Raw genomic sequence first — 16,092 nt, 5'->3', positions numbered from 1 at the left:
AAAGTAGACATACCTTATTTCCCCAAATGAACAATAGTTTGGGAGATAATAGGGAATATCGTAAGGAGAACTGCTCTATGAAAGTTGAGTTTTTCAACTCAAACATTTCAGTGCACTCTCCATTCATGTGGGCAATAATGCCTATTCAGTTTTGGTTGTTTTTTTTTTTGTTTTGTTATTTTTTAGCAGGGATACAATTGGTTAATGATACCAAATGGCTTTATTCAACAATCCTTACAACTTTCCCATTGGACCTCCAAGGATTCAAGCAGCCCTACAAAGCTGACCAACAGCAGGTTCCAACAAATGTTCCAAGATCTGGGGCTTCCTTCCCAAACGTCCACCACACAAAATTGTCTGTCATTTTACACTTCGTACTTGGAACTATGGAAGTATATTTTAAATATTCTTAAGGCATTTCTTTGTTAAATGTTCTCTGCCAACATCTCACATGAGCTTAAACTGTAATTCAGTCTATTTCTCAGCAGACACCTTCTCCAGCAGGCTTAGGGGAGCCCCTGGTCAGCCTCTTTATTCTCTAGGTGAGCCAACTAGATGTTAATACCGCTCTGCTACAAGGTCAAAGTTCCTACCTCAAACTTAGGAACAAGGATTAAGACTTCTGCCAAGTGCATTTTAAGAAGAGGTCTTTTTTGCTTATGAAGAGAAACCATGAGTCCTCTAAGAATTGTAAAAGGGAGTATTTTACATTAAGGCATATGATTTGGAGTAAAGAAGTTAGATGTTGCTCTGATGGTCCAGGCTGTTAACACTCTTCCTGTTCTTCCTGTGGGATGCTTTCATAGATATCACAAAGCCTTTGTCTGTGATGTAGAGAATATCCACAGTCCTCTGCAATACAGGGTCCTATACTGCTCTTTCTCCTGGCAAATAAAATCATTGTTCCTTAGCCTTCCAAAGGAGGAATCTTTCTCTTTCTCCAAATCTTCAATAGTCAGTTTCAATATGCTGACCTTCTGCATCAATTCAGCTGCTTCATCATCCTATTGCCCACACCAGGATTTTTTCTCACCACACATGGGCCAGGCCTGGATGATGCGCAGTTCTCTGTGTAGAAACAGACCTCGTGGTGTTACACTACTATTAGTGCATAGAGGTTTTTTGGGCTTATTCAGAGCTGGAGTGCCAAGGGAAGGAGCCACTTCACTGCAGTTTCCCGACCTTTCCTGGTAATTTCATGGTCATATCTTTTCCATAGTAGTTTGCATAAAAAAATTTCTTGAACCACAGAACAAATTAAAAATTGTCTTGAAACATATACCAGGAGAAGATAAAGTAGATGAATGGGATATTCTAGGATTTAAATCCCTATGCACATCCAAAAGCTTCTCCAACAGGGTAAAAAGGGAAGCCACAGACTGGGAAAAAGTATTTGGTAGTGACATATAAGATAGGGGACTTATATCCAGAATTTATAAAATACTTGAGCACCAGAACAAATTAAAGGTAAATAATCCAGTAGAAAAATGGGCACATGATATGAACAGACACTTCACCAAAGAAGGCATTCAGATGGCTAACAAGCATGTGAAGAAATGTTCAAAATTTCTAGCTCTAAGAGAGATTCAAATTAGAACAACTATGAGATATCATCTCACCCTAAGAAGTATAGCAAAATTTAACAGAACAGCAAGCAACAAATGTTGGCAAGATTGTGGAGAAACTGGAACCCTTATTTACTGTTGATGGGAGTGTAAAATTGTGCAATCACTGTAGAAGGCTGTATGGCACTTTCTCAAAAAGTTGCAAATATAGATACCATTTGACCCAGCAATTCCACTACTGGGAATATATCCCAAAGAGAGCATAACTGACATCCAAGCAGATATATGCACACCCATGTTTAGTGTGGCTTTGTTCACAATAGCTAGGAGTTGGAAACAACCTAAGTGCCCATAAACAAATGAATGGATGGAGAAGCTGTGGTATACTCACATAATGGAATACTACACTACGTTGAAAAACAAGGAATTCATGCAATATTATTCAAAATAGGTGACCCTGGAGGATGTTATGCTGAGTGAATTATCTCAGTCACAAAAGGACAAATGCTGTATGGTGCCACTATTGTAAAACAGGACTAACCTTGGGGTTGGGGGGAGACTGAGAAAGATGGGTTCAATAATGTATACTGCATTGAAACAGATAAGGGAGAAAACTATTTAAAAGGGATATGTGATTAGGTATTTTTGTCATGACAGGAGTCCAGAGTGAAGGCTGCATAGTGGAGTAGACCTGGGGGAGGGTTTGTAAAACAATGAAAGAATTTTTCTTTTACTTTTCCAAGAGGGTAGTGTAATAGGGGGGAGGGTTGGGAGGGGAGAAAAGTGCAACAATGAATGAATGGAACCCCCCAGAAAAAGACCCACTATGTACATGAATGAAACACAATGCATATGAATAATTATACCCATACCAATTAAAAAAGGGGAAAATGAAAAAAAAATACAAAGTTTTTTTGTTTAAATGTAAAAAAAAAATTGTCCCAAAATGTTCCTCTTTCTAATTTATCCACTGGAGTTATTTTGTCATCACCCATCCTTTTAAATATTGCTTGTTGTATTTTGAAATTCTGAATCTATTCCTGTTTTAGCTTAGCTTGGAATGTCACTTTCTTCAAGGCAATGGAACCTTGAAGGCAATGGAAACAGCATGTCTACAAACTGACAAATAGGCAACCTCTGAGCACAACTGTTCAATCTTTGTCAGATTCAACTGTAGAGACTCATTGATCCAAACCAACATGCCATGTCGACATAGGTTAAATATGGTCACTGATTATGAAAAAGGATAATAGAAGAATTGATGCCTTTGAGTTGTGGTGCTGAAGAAGAGTATTGAACATACTATTTATTGCCAAGAGAACAAACAGGTCTGTCCTGGAGAGGGTGAAGCCAAGTTGCTGCTTGAAGGCAAGGATTTTGCATCTCGTTCTCACATACTTAGGCATGTTGCAAAGAGGGACCAGTCCTTGGAGAATGACATCATGCTTAGAAGGGCTGCGGGACAGGGTAAAAGATGAAGACCCAGGATAAGATGGATTGATGCAGTAACTGAGATAATGGGGACAGGTGTGTCGGAGACAGACCTGGCTCAGTATAGGGCAGGATAGAGAGCTATTATATATTGGGTTGCTATGACTTGCAATTGATTTGCCACACTTAACAATAGCAGTGAAAATATATCTTTAAGTATTTTCTTTAGTAAGTATTAAAATATTAGCAGTTTAATAGGTGATTTCCACAGCTCAACTTGTGAATTTTATGAGCTTTTCTTGTTCATAAAGTTATCCTTTAAAGAAAGTAATTGGCTGAGCTTAAATGTGTTTAAATTTTATCTGAAGAGCCATATTTTTCTATTCTCTTGGGTTTTTAATATTGTTGTAAAGGATCTTTTTACTGAAATACTTGTTAATTGCATCACTTTAAAGTAGACAAGTGGATCAATGAGACATCTTACAAATTGAGAGTGAGTATTGATGTCTTTTGTTGATGGGTCTGTCAACCTACAATCAGTCCAATTCTGGAGAATATGAGACAACCAAAGGTATTACACCAAATGAAATACAGCCTATTCCCCATTCCCCATTTAATTTGGCTTCCCCCTGCTCTTTTTTCTCCATTGGTTTGCATATAATAATTAATTTATATTGTGTTTCATGCATGTATATTGTGTTTTATACAATCTTTATACAATTTACCTGGCATTTCATACAATCATTCATATAGATTGTATTTAATATATTAATTACTACTGACCTTTGCCTATTATTATCCCATCTTTTTGGGTCCCCATTTAATCATTTCCATTGCTTCACTTTCCCTAACCACCCACCAAACTTATATTATCTAAGGAGCAGATTCAACATAGGAATGCCTGAGTCTGATTTCTACTCACTTCCAAAAGGGGAACTGTCCCCATCAATAATATCCATAGCAGCAAGTAGAGAGCTGCAAAATACAACAAGCAAGATTTAAAAGGATGGGTGATGACAAAATAATTCCAGTGGATCAATTAGAAAGAGGAACGTTTCGGGACAATTTTTTTTTTTTTACATTTAAACAAAAAACCTTTGTATTTCTTTTTTTTTTCTTTTCATTTTCCCCTTTTTTAAATTGGTATGGGTATAATTATTCATATGCATTGTGTTTCAATCATGTACATAGTGGGTCTTTTTCTGGGGGGTTCCATTCATTCATTGTTGAGCTTTTCTCCCCTCCCAACCCTCCCCCCTATTACACTACCCTCTTGGAAAAGTAAAAGAAAAATTCTTTCAGACATGCCACCCCCCAGGTTCCTGCACCACTTTCTACAAATAATTTGGGTCCAAATGTTAATTGTAAGACCAGCAAACTTTGTTTACAGCTGTGGGGTTTATTGGGGAAATAAGTTGGAGAGTGGGGAAGGCCCCAATTCCAATACAAGTGCAGATTTAGTTCAACCCTCTCAAGTCAGATGAACAGCAAGACACAATTCCTCAATTAGTGAAAATCCAGGTTTCAGTTCAGCAGCATCAATGCAAGAAGCCTCTTGTTTTCACAATCATTCAGCACACTTTATCTCAGAGCAGTTACAAGTCAGCTTTCCCAGGTTCAGTCCAGAAAGCAAAAGCTTTAACTGAGACCTTTATCTCCAGGTTTCCTCTGGTTACACTTTGCCACCGTCTCTTCACAGCGGTGCCACAGTCTCTTCACAATTTTTCCACCACTGTCGCGATCCTTTTTCACAGTGTGGAAAGTGCTTCTCTTATATTGGTCTTACAGTTGTTTGCTGTTTATGATTTGCAAGACCATGTGCCCATAGTTAAGGTAGCTGGAGATTATCCCCCCCCCACTCTCCAACAATGGGGGCTAACTAAGATAATGGCTGGAATAGCCAATTTTAGGGTTTCTGACAACATAGCTATACTAATGATTTCCACTCTTCCCGTTTTTCTACCCTCTTCCCTTGTCCCCCTTTCCTTTTTTTTGACATTTATACACATTTACCTAGTTATCCTTCTATTTTTAGAATAATGATCTTATGTAGGATTTGTCCTTATGAGGCTAAGTTCACTCAGCAAAATGTTCTTTAGCTTCTCCCATGTTTTACAGTATTTTAGGAAATAATTGTTCTATAGTGCTGTCTGGTATTCCATTGTATGAATGAACCATAATTTCTCAATCCATTAATATGTTGATGAGATGTTCCCAATTTTTTCTGTTGTGAATAACACTGCTATGAATATAGGTGTACATATCGCAGTGGAATAGCTGAAACATATGGGATTTCTATGTTGAGCTTTTTCAGAAAACATCAAACCGCGTTCCAGAGATTGTACCATTTTACAATGCTATCAGCAGTGCATGAGAGTTTCCATCTCTTCATAAGGACAATCTCTCATGTATTGACAGACTATTACTGATTTAACAGTATTTAATATCTCCTTTAGTAATGCTGATGGACTTTTGTGTTGCTAATTTGATTGGTATATGCTAAGATTAGTTCTAGGTAATATTTGGACACACACATACTCATTTTAAGGACAAGGAAACAGAAGAATGTAAAGAGAACACACATCTAGTAGGTGGTAGAGCCACGGTTCAACCTAAAACCATCTGACACTAAAGTCCATGCCTTTAACCATGACTCCAGAAATACTTCTCTAAGTTCTTTCCCTTACCATATATAAAAAGAGCAAGAGCCATGTGGGGATGGCCATATCTGACCTTTACTAACTTCATAAAAGGGAACTGTCCCTATCAACAACATCAACAACACAAACCTCATTTCCATGCGGTCAGACATGTCCTCCATGCTCCTGTACCTCTTTTTGCTCATCCCAACACCAGTCATACTGCTTTATGGACATAGGTCCAAAATCCTATGTGATAGCTCATAGACCACCGAGAACCATATTGGGGAAATCAAAAGGTTATAATCCAGGTTAGTAAAAGAACACAGTCTGGTCAGCTTCTGAATGTGCTCACAGGTGCCTTAGCCTTGATCCTCACTGCTTTAGGCTAGTGTTACCAAGTTCTCAGTCCTGCCGGTTATGGCTCCCCTCTTCCTCCACAATTGTCCAACAAACTTGGGCAAAGGTTCTTAGCTCTGTTCCATGGTATAGCAGTTCCAAGGCCCTGTCTCATATCACATCTCTGGTTCTCCACTGTGGCTGCTATGGCTACTACTCTAGTAGCCCCTAGTCTAGCCAGCACAAGAATCTGTGATTCCAAAGGACACACTACATTCTCTTGCATCTTCTTTTGCTGGTGGGAAGATCCCCCAATTTTGCTGCTGGATCCAGTCAATTTAATGACAATATTGGCCTATCTCCTTGTGGATTGGTGAGACCAACCAGTCTCCTTTTGAGCTAAAACATCGTCATAGACTATCTCCACACACATGGCAAAGGAAGTTAATGAATAGGGAAACCATTTTGGACAATAAAACCTTAAACACTACACCATGCTGAGATAACAACTGCCAACAAAATGTGTAGACTCCTCTGGGCTCTATTTATAGAACGTTTGGCTCTGAATTCATCAAGTGCATCATGTGGCATATAAAATAGGGCTTGCCAAGTCTTCTCCTGAATGGTACTCCTCCTTCTTCTACTTCCAACCCATTTCCCTATTAATGCTCACTGTGCTCACCATTGAGCTGAGGGATGAGGTCATGATAGAGAGAAGATGGAAATTGTCATTAATTTCATCTTACTTGGATCTACAATCAATACCTTGGTAATGGAAATCAGGAAATCAGTGGATGTTTATTATTAGGAAAATCTGCTGTTAGGGAACTTTCCAAATCCTTGGGGAACAATGATATATGTCTAAATATTAAGGTGTACCTGATTCAAGCCATGGTCTTTCCAATCACCTGCTATGCATCTGAGAATTAGATTATAACTAAGGATGACAGAAGAAAAAAATCAATGCCTTTGAATTGTTGTATTGGAGAAGAATACTGAATATCTCATAGGCCCTCAAAAGAACAAACAACCATGTCATGGGGAAAGTACAGCCAGAGTGCTCCTTGGAGGCAAAGATGGTGAAGCTTTGTCTCATATACCTTGGGCATGTTTGTTGAGCACCACAGAATCAGAACCAACTCATAGCTGACCCTTTACTGGCTTTTCAGAGACAGTAAATCCCATGGGAAGAGATTGTCCATTTTCTTCCATAGAGCAGCTGGTAGATTAAAAGAATATATTTTTGGATTGATACCACAATTCCTTATCACTAAGACACCAAAAAATCCCTGAACATGTTGTTAGGAGGGTCTATTCCTTGGAAAGGGACATCATGCTTGGAAAGGTGGAGGGGCCAGTGAAGAAGAGGAAGGAAGATGCTTAAAAAGATGGATTGATGTGGTGACTGAGCTCAGGTAAGTTGAAGATAAAGAAGATGACACAGGGATCCGTTCTATCATTCATCAGGTTGTTATGAGTCATACTCAACTGGATAGTGTCACTTTCAGTTTGCTGGCAACTTAACAGCGACACCCTGATGGGAGTAAGCACGATGGACATACACCGCTCTGGAGAGGATCAGAGAGTTAATCCAGCTCAATTTTATTGGGACTGCACTGCACTTACACAAACAAGAAGGCAGGATAGGGTAAGCTCACAGACGTGGGACATGAAAATTGGTTAGGAGAACCTTAGTCTCGTGCAGACCACTCTCAGCTCAGCAGAAGTAGGAGCTGTCTTCCCAAGTGACAAGCTTTCTCCAGCCAGTATAGCCAAACACAGGGGAGCTTTCTCTATCCTGTATTAAAGGCCAGTTGGAGGCTTGCCCTTATCTGGAGCTTAGGCAATTCATCCTGGCCAAAGGCCTTCCCTTCCTCCCCACCATTCTGCAACAGGAAAGCACCTAACAACAACAATCCTTCAGATTTCAGTCAAATAGCATTTTATCGTGGAAATGCCCTTAATTTTCCACTTCTTCTACTTTTAAGGGGAGAATTAGATCTAACTAACAGTTTAGTTTTTTTCCAAGAGGCTGCCTAGCTCTTTAGTGTCATAAAAAGTAGTAGAATTCAGATTTTTTTTAAAATTTTAACTGAGAGCTTTATTTCAGGCCACCATTTCATTTTTTGGAAATCAAAATCACTCTCCACTCAAGTGAAAAAATTCATGAGTAACACAGCCTTGTGGCTTGACTGATTAATCTTTAGAGAAGTAGATTTTATTACTTGAATCAGGGAACTTATTTTTAAAATAAAAACAATACTGAAACAATGGAAATAACTCCAGCTTTCAGCATGAGATAAACTTAAAAAACTTCAAGTAGAGGGAAGCTCTGGTGGCCTAGTGGCAAGAAGCTGCATTGCAATCCCAGAGATACGTGGTTTGAATCCACCAGATGCTCTGATGGAGAAGGAGGGGCAATCTCCTTCTGTACCAGTCAGATCTGATTTGATGGTACACACATAAAATTAATAAAATAAAATTAAAACAACAAAAAAATTCCAAGCAGCATACATATTTAATTATCCTTTATATTGGGAGCTCTGGTGGTGCATATTTTAGGGAACCTCAAGACTGTGCCTCCTTGGAGATTTAAAGCCATCAGAGACAACGTGGGAGAAAGACAGGCAATCTTTTTCCATTGGATTTATAACCTTGCAAACCTAGTGGAGTATCAGGTATGAGTTTTAAGTATAATTTATTTGAAGCTGCTTGTAGTTATCGTCATTTGCTTTTGAGTTGGAACCGACTCATAGCTGACTTACAGCGAGTTTTCAGAGGCTGTAAACATCAGAGGAGGAGCCTGCCCATCTTTCTCCCCCAGAGCAGCTGGTGGATTCCTACCGTGTGCCTTTCGGTTGGCATCACAGCTCCTTACCATTTGGCCAACACAGCTCCCTTATAGGAAGGTATGGAGTCATTATTACGACATTATTAGAGAGCAGGGGAAACAACATCCTCATAATTTCAATCTAACCCTAATGAATTGTGGATCAGCTGCCAATTGCTGCCAACGTGCCTTTTTGGGAGAAAAATAGGCAATTTCCTCGTATGCAGCTTAGAACCTTGGAAACCTACTGGAGGGTCACCTATGAATTGTTCTGAATTGATAACAATGAGAGAGAGTAGTCTCAGCTGCCTCTCTGCTTCAAGTATCTTAATGCTAAAATCAAGCAGTTAGCTGACCTGGAATCTTATTTGGAAGACCATAGCATAGGGAAGTTCCATCTACTTCCAAGCTTATTCAAGTTGCTGGCAGAATTCAGCTTCATGCTCTTGTAGGAGAGTGGTTTCTGTTTACTTGCTGATTATTGACCAGGCTTCTCAGCTTCTAGAGGCTGCCCACAGTGTTTGACTTATGGCCTGTTTCTTTCATCTTCAAAGTCAGCAATGGTGATATGAACCCATTGAAAGTTTTGAACTTTCTGATTTCTCCTTTGCTTCATATCTCTGCTGTCTCTTTTGTCTGCTATTGCATCTCTCTGACTATTGTAACCAGTTCAATTTCTCTGCTTTTAAAGGTTAAGTGATTAGATTGGGTCTACCCTATTTTAGGGTCCATGACCTTACTTACATTTTCAACGTCTCTCTTATCTCATAGCATAGCATAGCATAGCATAGCATAGCATAGCATAGCATAGCATAGCATAGCATGTTTTGGAGAGGTTATCTAGAAATCTTTTGCAAAGATGGAGGGCACACTATGAATTTTTTTTCTAGCAGAGAATGTTACTCAGTACATCTATCAAGTCATGGATAAAAACAAGAGAGAGGGAGGCTGGAAGAAAGAAGAATTTGCCCCTGGGTGTCAGAGAATTGGAAAACTTTATTGAAAACTTTTGATTTCAGAGTACCTGGGAACATAACCTCATGAATCCAGAGATGCTTTTCTGATTTAAATGTTGCATACTATGAACATCAACATAGGTAACAAGGAAGCCTGAATAAGAAAATGACCTCTATGTTTAGTCACTGCTATGGATTGGTTTTCCTGAAAATATATATTGAGTTCCTGGTCCTTGTACTTGTGGATGTGATCCTGTTTGGAAATAGTGTTTTTCTTTGGTTATGCCTCTAATAGACCATGCCAGGGTAGGGTAGATCCTAACTTCAATCATTTCAGAGTTATAAAAAGACCAGAAGAGACACAGAGATAACAGAAAAGGGAAGACAGATGTCATGTTGCTATTGTCCTCAAGCCAAAGCAAGTCAGGGAACCAAGAAATGCTTAGGGCAATGGACAAGCACTAAGATGTGCCTGACCCAAATCTTGATATTTTCAATTACTTCATGTCTACATGAAAGGAAATACTGAATTTATCACCTTATTTGGACCCACAATCAGTACCAGAAGTCAGGAGGTCAGTAAACACTGCATTGAGAAAGTCTGCAGCCAGGGACCTCTTCAAATTATTGAGGAGCAGTAATTTTGAGGAATAAGACACACCTGATTCAGGTCATGGTCTTTTCAGTCACTTGCTATGCATCTTAGAGCTGGACAATAAATAAGGATGACAGAAGAAGAATTGATGCCTTTAAACTGTGGTGTTGGAGAAGAGCACTGAATATCCTATGAACTGCCAAAAGAACAAACAGATTTGTTTTGGAAAAGGTGCTGCCGGGGTGCTCCTTTGAGGCAAAGATGATAAAATTTCATTTCACATACTTTGGGAATGTTGCTCGGAGTGGCTATTTCTTGGAGAGATACATGATACTTAGAAAGGTGGAAGGTCAGCAAAACAACAAGGGAAGACCCTTGACCAGATAGACTGACACAGTGACTGTAGCAATGGGCTCACATATGTCAGAGATTGTGAGGATGTCACAGGATAGGATAGGTTCAGATCTGTTGTTCATAGGGTTGATATGGGTAGGTCTTGACTCAGTGACACAACAACAATGACATGAAAATTGGACAGCTAAAGAGCTGATATCTTTGAATTGTGGTAATGGCAAAGAGTACCAAATAAATCATGACTGTCAAGAGAACAAACAAATCTTTTTTTGAAGCTGTGTAGCCAGGGTTTCTTAGAAGGAGTAAAGATTATGAGCCTTTGCCTCACTTATTTTGAACATATTGTTAGGAGGGGCCAATCCTTGCAGAAAGACATCATGCTTGGGAAAATAGAGGGTCAAAAAAGGAGGGGGAAACCCTCAATGAGATGTATTGACACAGTGACTGCATCAATAGGCTTAAGCAAAGCAAAAATCTTGAGATGGCATAGGGTTAAGCAAGGTTTAGATCCGTTATGCATAGAATCTCTATAAGTCTGAGCTGACTTGATGGCACCTGACAACAACCAAAGAGGAAGAAATCAACTTGACTAAGACTCTCACTTGTACTTGTAAAGTCTTTATTTCTGTTCTGGCAGCACTAGGTAGCTAAGCCGGGTTTGGCACTGTGACTGAGAGAGATATACTGACTTCATAGATTAACCGCTGAATTTTGATATTTTATACTAGTTGCTTGCACTCAGTTCTGCAGTCAGAATTGCAGCATGCCTATCTCATATTCCAAATATTCCCATAAGTGTGTGGATTAGGATGAATAACAAGCCAGTAATAGAAAATTCCACAAAACTACTTATTTCTTTTTTTACAATAAATTACAATTTACTTTAGAGCAACTAGTTAGTCTTTAGGTTTTTAAATTGTGACTTTAAATAAAGTTTACAGAAAGGATAGATTTACATTCATTCATTGATACACATTTTCTTACCTCCCCCTCCCCAATTTGAGTGAGAGTATTAGATACAAGCTTATCTAATTTGAATAGAGAGACATATAGCTACTAATCAGAGTAATGACATTGCAAGTGCATATTTCTTTTCCCTGTCATCAAAGAATTATACATCTGTAGTAGCTGAGTTAAATACATGTCCTCTAACCTGGCATCTCAACAGGAAGCAGATATCAACAAGTAAATTATATTAATATAAGTTATAATACTTAAATGAGACATTTCTGAATACTGGAAGAGTGTGCAGGAATCTATTTAAGGACTTAGCCATTTCCATCTGCTGTAATTTAAATTATATTGCCAGCATGATGTTTAAACTATCTTGTACTAGAAAATTAATCAAAGAACCTCATTCATTTCAGTTTGCTTTTCTGCAGTGTTGGCTCACAAGTACAGAAATGTGATGATAGTCTATATTTAGCTTACCACTTGAATCAAGGTTACAAGGCTGCCTTAGGTATATATACTGCTTTTAATGTGTTAATTCTCTTTCTCCTACCCTGATGCTGTGATTTCTAAGTGGAATTCTTTCCATTCCTATTCCACAGGGAGAAATAAAAGTGATTTAGAATCCGAACTAAGACAGCATATAGTAGTTCAGATAACAAACATCTTTAATTTGGAGGCTAAATCAGAAATTAAAATTTTATTTTAATTATCTAGATTTTGGCCATAGGCCACAATAATAGTAATGTAAAGATGTATTAGAATTTCTATGATGTTTGGGGGGGAAAATAAAGATGATGATATTTATTTCAAGACAAAGATTCTCACCACTGGGCCAATTGGAAGATCAGGATGGATGGTGAAGAGACTGAGATTGTTCACAGATTTAGTTTGCTTGGCTCCACAGTCAACACTCTTGGCATCAGCAGCCATGAAATTAAAAGATGTATTGCAATGGGAAAGTATGCTGTTAGGGGTGTCACTCTGGAGACTAAGGTGCACCTGGTACAGGCCATGGTCTTTGCTATCGCTTGTTATGCATCAGAGAGTTGGACAATGGCTAGAGAGGACAGAAGGAGAATTGATGCCTTTGAGCTGTGGTGCTGGAGAAGAGAACTGAATGTACCGTGGACTGCTAAGAAAACAAACAGGTTGGTTCAACCTTGAGAGGGTTAAACTAGGCTGTTCCTTGGAGGCAAGGATTCTGAGGCTTCGTCTGACATATTTTGGACATGTTGTAAGGAGGGACTGGTCCTTGGATAGGAATGTCATGCTTGGAAGGGTAGAGGGATAGCACAGGAGGGGAAGACTCTCTATGAGGTGCATTGATTCAGTGACTGGGGTAATCAGGGTAGGTGTGTCAGAGACAGTAAGATTGGCACAGGACAGAGCAGGGTTAAGGGCTGTTGTACATAGGGTCGCTTTGAGTCACAAGTGACTCGACAGCACATAACAACAACAAGGATGTCTATAGGCTGTTTTCCTTATTTAATTCTTCTCTCAAGTTATAATAATTAATGCCTGTAAGTGTCGGAACTTCTTGGAATGTGGAATCTGAACCTACTCAGAACATCATTGAGTCTTATGTGGAAGTAACATGGGACAGTGTGGAATGGGATAGGGTCTGGTAGACAGTTTATTTTTTGTTTTCCCTACATTTGTGGCTATTTTTCTTTCTTAATATAATTTTTCCACACTCTCAGCACCAGTAGCCAGCAAATTAGAAGATGTATTGCCATGGGAAAGTTTGTTGTTAGGGACCTCTCCAAAGTACTGAAGAGCAATGGTGTCTCTTTGGAGACTAAAGTGCATCTGATACAGGCTATGGTCTTTGCTATCACCTGTTATGCATCAGAGAGATGGACAATGACTAAGGAGGATAGAAGGAGAATTGATGCCTTTTATCTGGGGTGCTGGAGAAGAGTATTGAGAATACCATGGACTGCTAGGAAAACAAACAGATTCATCCTAGAAAGGGACAAATCGGGCTGCTCCTTGGAGGCAAGGGTTCTGAGGCTTCATCTGACATACTTTGGACATGTTGCAAGGAGGGACAGGTCCTTGGAGAGGGACATCATGTTTGGTAGGGTGGAGCGACAGCGCAGAAGGGGAAGGTCCCCTATGAGGTGGATTGATTCAGTGACTGGGGTAATCGGGATGGGTGTATCGGAGACGGTGCGATTGGCACAGTACAGAGCAGAGTTTAGGGCTGTTGTACATAGGGTCGCTATGAGTCGCAAGCTACTTGACGGCACATAACAACAACAACATTATCATTTTGCTATCTCCATTCCCTTCCTATGACACATATAGTCTGGACCCACAGTATTATTTTCTTCTAAGGTGAAAAAAAAATTTCAGGTTTGCGCTTCAGGAATTCAAGAATCATGACTGCTTTTTAACACTCTGTTGGTGGCCAGTGGTCTCACTTGGTGACATTTACCATCTGCTTCTCAGCCTGTGGCAGGGGCCTCTCCAGTCAGTGCCCCCAGAGTAACCTTGCCCCCACAGGCATCCTATCAGGAGCAAGAATAAAAAAGAAAGAGATTTCTAAGTTATTTGCAGAGGGAGATGAGATAAGATCTTTGCTGATAAACTGCTGAACACCAACTCCCACTTACTGAAAACCTCATTCAGGTCTACTAATCACATGAATGTTCTCTGTATGAGAATTTATTTTTTGGGTGTAAATCTATACAAGGTTTGTATTTTCTGTCCAAGTTGATGTCTAGTGAAGGAGATGCCATGTTTATGACTGTAGGAACCCAAGGGCAAAGGAAATTTGGGACTTCACAAACCAAGACATTTTCATGTAGAATTCAAGGAGTGGAGCGACTAGAGTTAGCAGGCTTACACATGTTAGCATAATGAAGTGTTTAAATATCACTAACAAAACCTTTATTCTCAGATACCAGTGTTAGTGGAGACCATATCAATAAAAGCATTGTCCCTTGCAAAGGGATACAGCGCAAATGAGATCTATGCCCTTCTGACAGAAAATGTAATAATATATAATATAATCCAATTTTTGAGGATTTGGAAAAGATCAGATTCTTGCTGTCACTAAATCTAATTCCAACTCTCACATCATTTCTTTATGCTCCTTTAAAAATGTCATACTTACTCTAATCTGCTTAAAAATTACTACAAAGCCAATTACCTTCTCTGCCAGAGGTAGTCTGTTAATTACAATGGACTGCCCATGAAGGGGTGGTGATGGGTTGGGCAGCCACACTGAAAAGGAATTCTGGTTCATCATGTCTTTGATAGCTCGTTAGCAATTTAGCAACTGTGATCCACACAGCATAACACGTTTCAGGAAAATGGTGATTCTGACAGGGTAAGTTTACTATCTTTTCAGGAGCTGGGAGCAAGTTCTAGTTGCTTGCTTTTAGGCAACTACATGGTGGAAGTAGTTCTAAATGTAAAGGGGGCTTCTGAGTTTTTAATTTCTTACTGAAAGGAAAGCTTTGTGCTTTTTTGCCCTGACCTACTTATGCTTTACCAAGCATAAGGAGATGCTGCTGGACAAACAAAACTTTCCTTGTCTGTTGTTGAGATGCCAGAAAAAAAGAACACAACCAAGTCCATTTATAAGAACTGTTTGAAGCCACAACCAACGGCATTCTAATTCAGACTTTCCAGACTTTGTGAGTTTCTGTAACATTTGCAGAAATGATTTTCTAGTATTTTAAAAATTTCTCCAAGCTCATACATTCTGGATGTCTTATCATTTGGTACTATATTAAAAAAATATAAAAAGAAAGGGATTTAATATGCACATGGAAGTTACTGGTTGATTTTAATATCATGCTAACAAATCTTTTGAAGAACTACCATATGACTAACAATTTCATTCCTAGATATATATTCAAAAGACTTGAAAGCAGAGACTTAAAAAAAAAGAAAGGAAGAAACCCTCAAACTTGTATGTATACCAATGTTCACTGTAGCACTATTCACAACACAAAAAGGTGGAAAAAATCTAAATGCCTGAACAGATAATTGGGTAACAAAAGATCCTACTTATATTCAATGGAATACTAGTCAGCTAGTAGGAGGTGAAGTCTTACAATATGGATGGAACTTGAAGACAACCTGCTGAACAAAGTAAGACAAAAGGACAAGTATATAATTTCGCTTATACAGAAAGACAAGAAAAGACAAATGTAAAGAAACCAAATTTTATTACTAGGTACCAAGGATGGGAGGCAAGGGAAGAAGGGTGCTAATAATGACATAAAAATCACCTTGAAGGTAGTTTTGCACAGATGATTATTGTAATTGTTGTCCCTAAGTGTACACCTAAAAGAATAAAAACCACCCACAGACATGTTCTATCCTAGAGATAGAACATAAAAGGAGTTGGCAAAAGTTGTATGAGATATATTAACAAAATGGAACAAAATGTGCAGCTGCAGAGGCTGTTTAT

At 39.0% G+C, this 16,092-nt stretch overlaps 1 pseudogene; it reads right to left on the bottom strand.

Moving 5' to 3' along the window:
* Window positions 1–766: 766 nt before the first annotated feature.
* Window positions 767–14,916, bottom strand: LOC102849853 (annotated as a pseudogene).
* Between the last annotated feature and the right edge of the window lie 1,176 nt (window positions 14,917–16,092).

The sequence above is a fragment of the Elephantulus edwardii genome, unplaced genomic scaffold (assembly GCF_000299155.1).
Source record: "Elephantulus edwardii isolate Elephantulus edwardi_28Jun2011 unplaced genomic scaffold, EleEdw1.0 scaffold00258, whole genome shotgun sequence".
Taxonomy (NCBI): Eukaryota; Metazoa; Chordata; class Mammalia; order Macroscelidea; family Macroscelididae; genus Elephantulus; species Elephantulus edwardii.
This window is presented reverse-complemented; position numbering and strand designations above follow the sequence as displayed.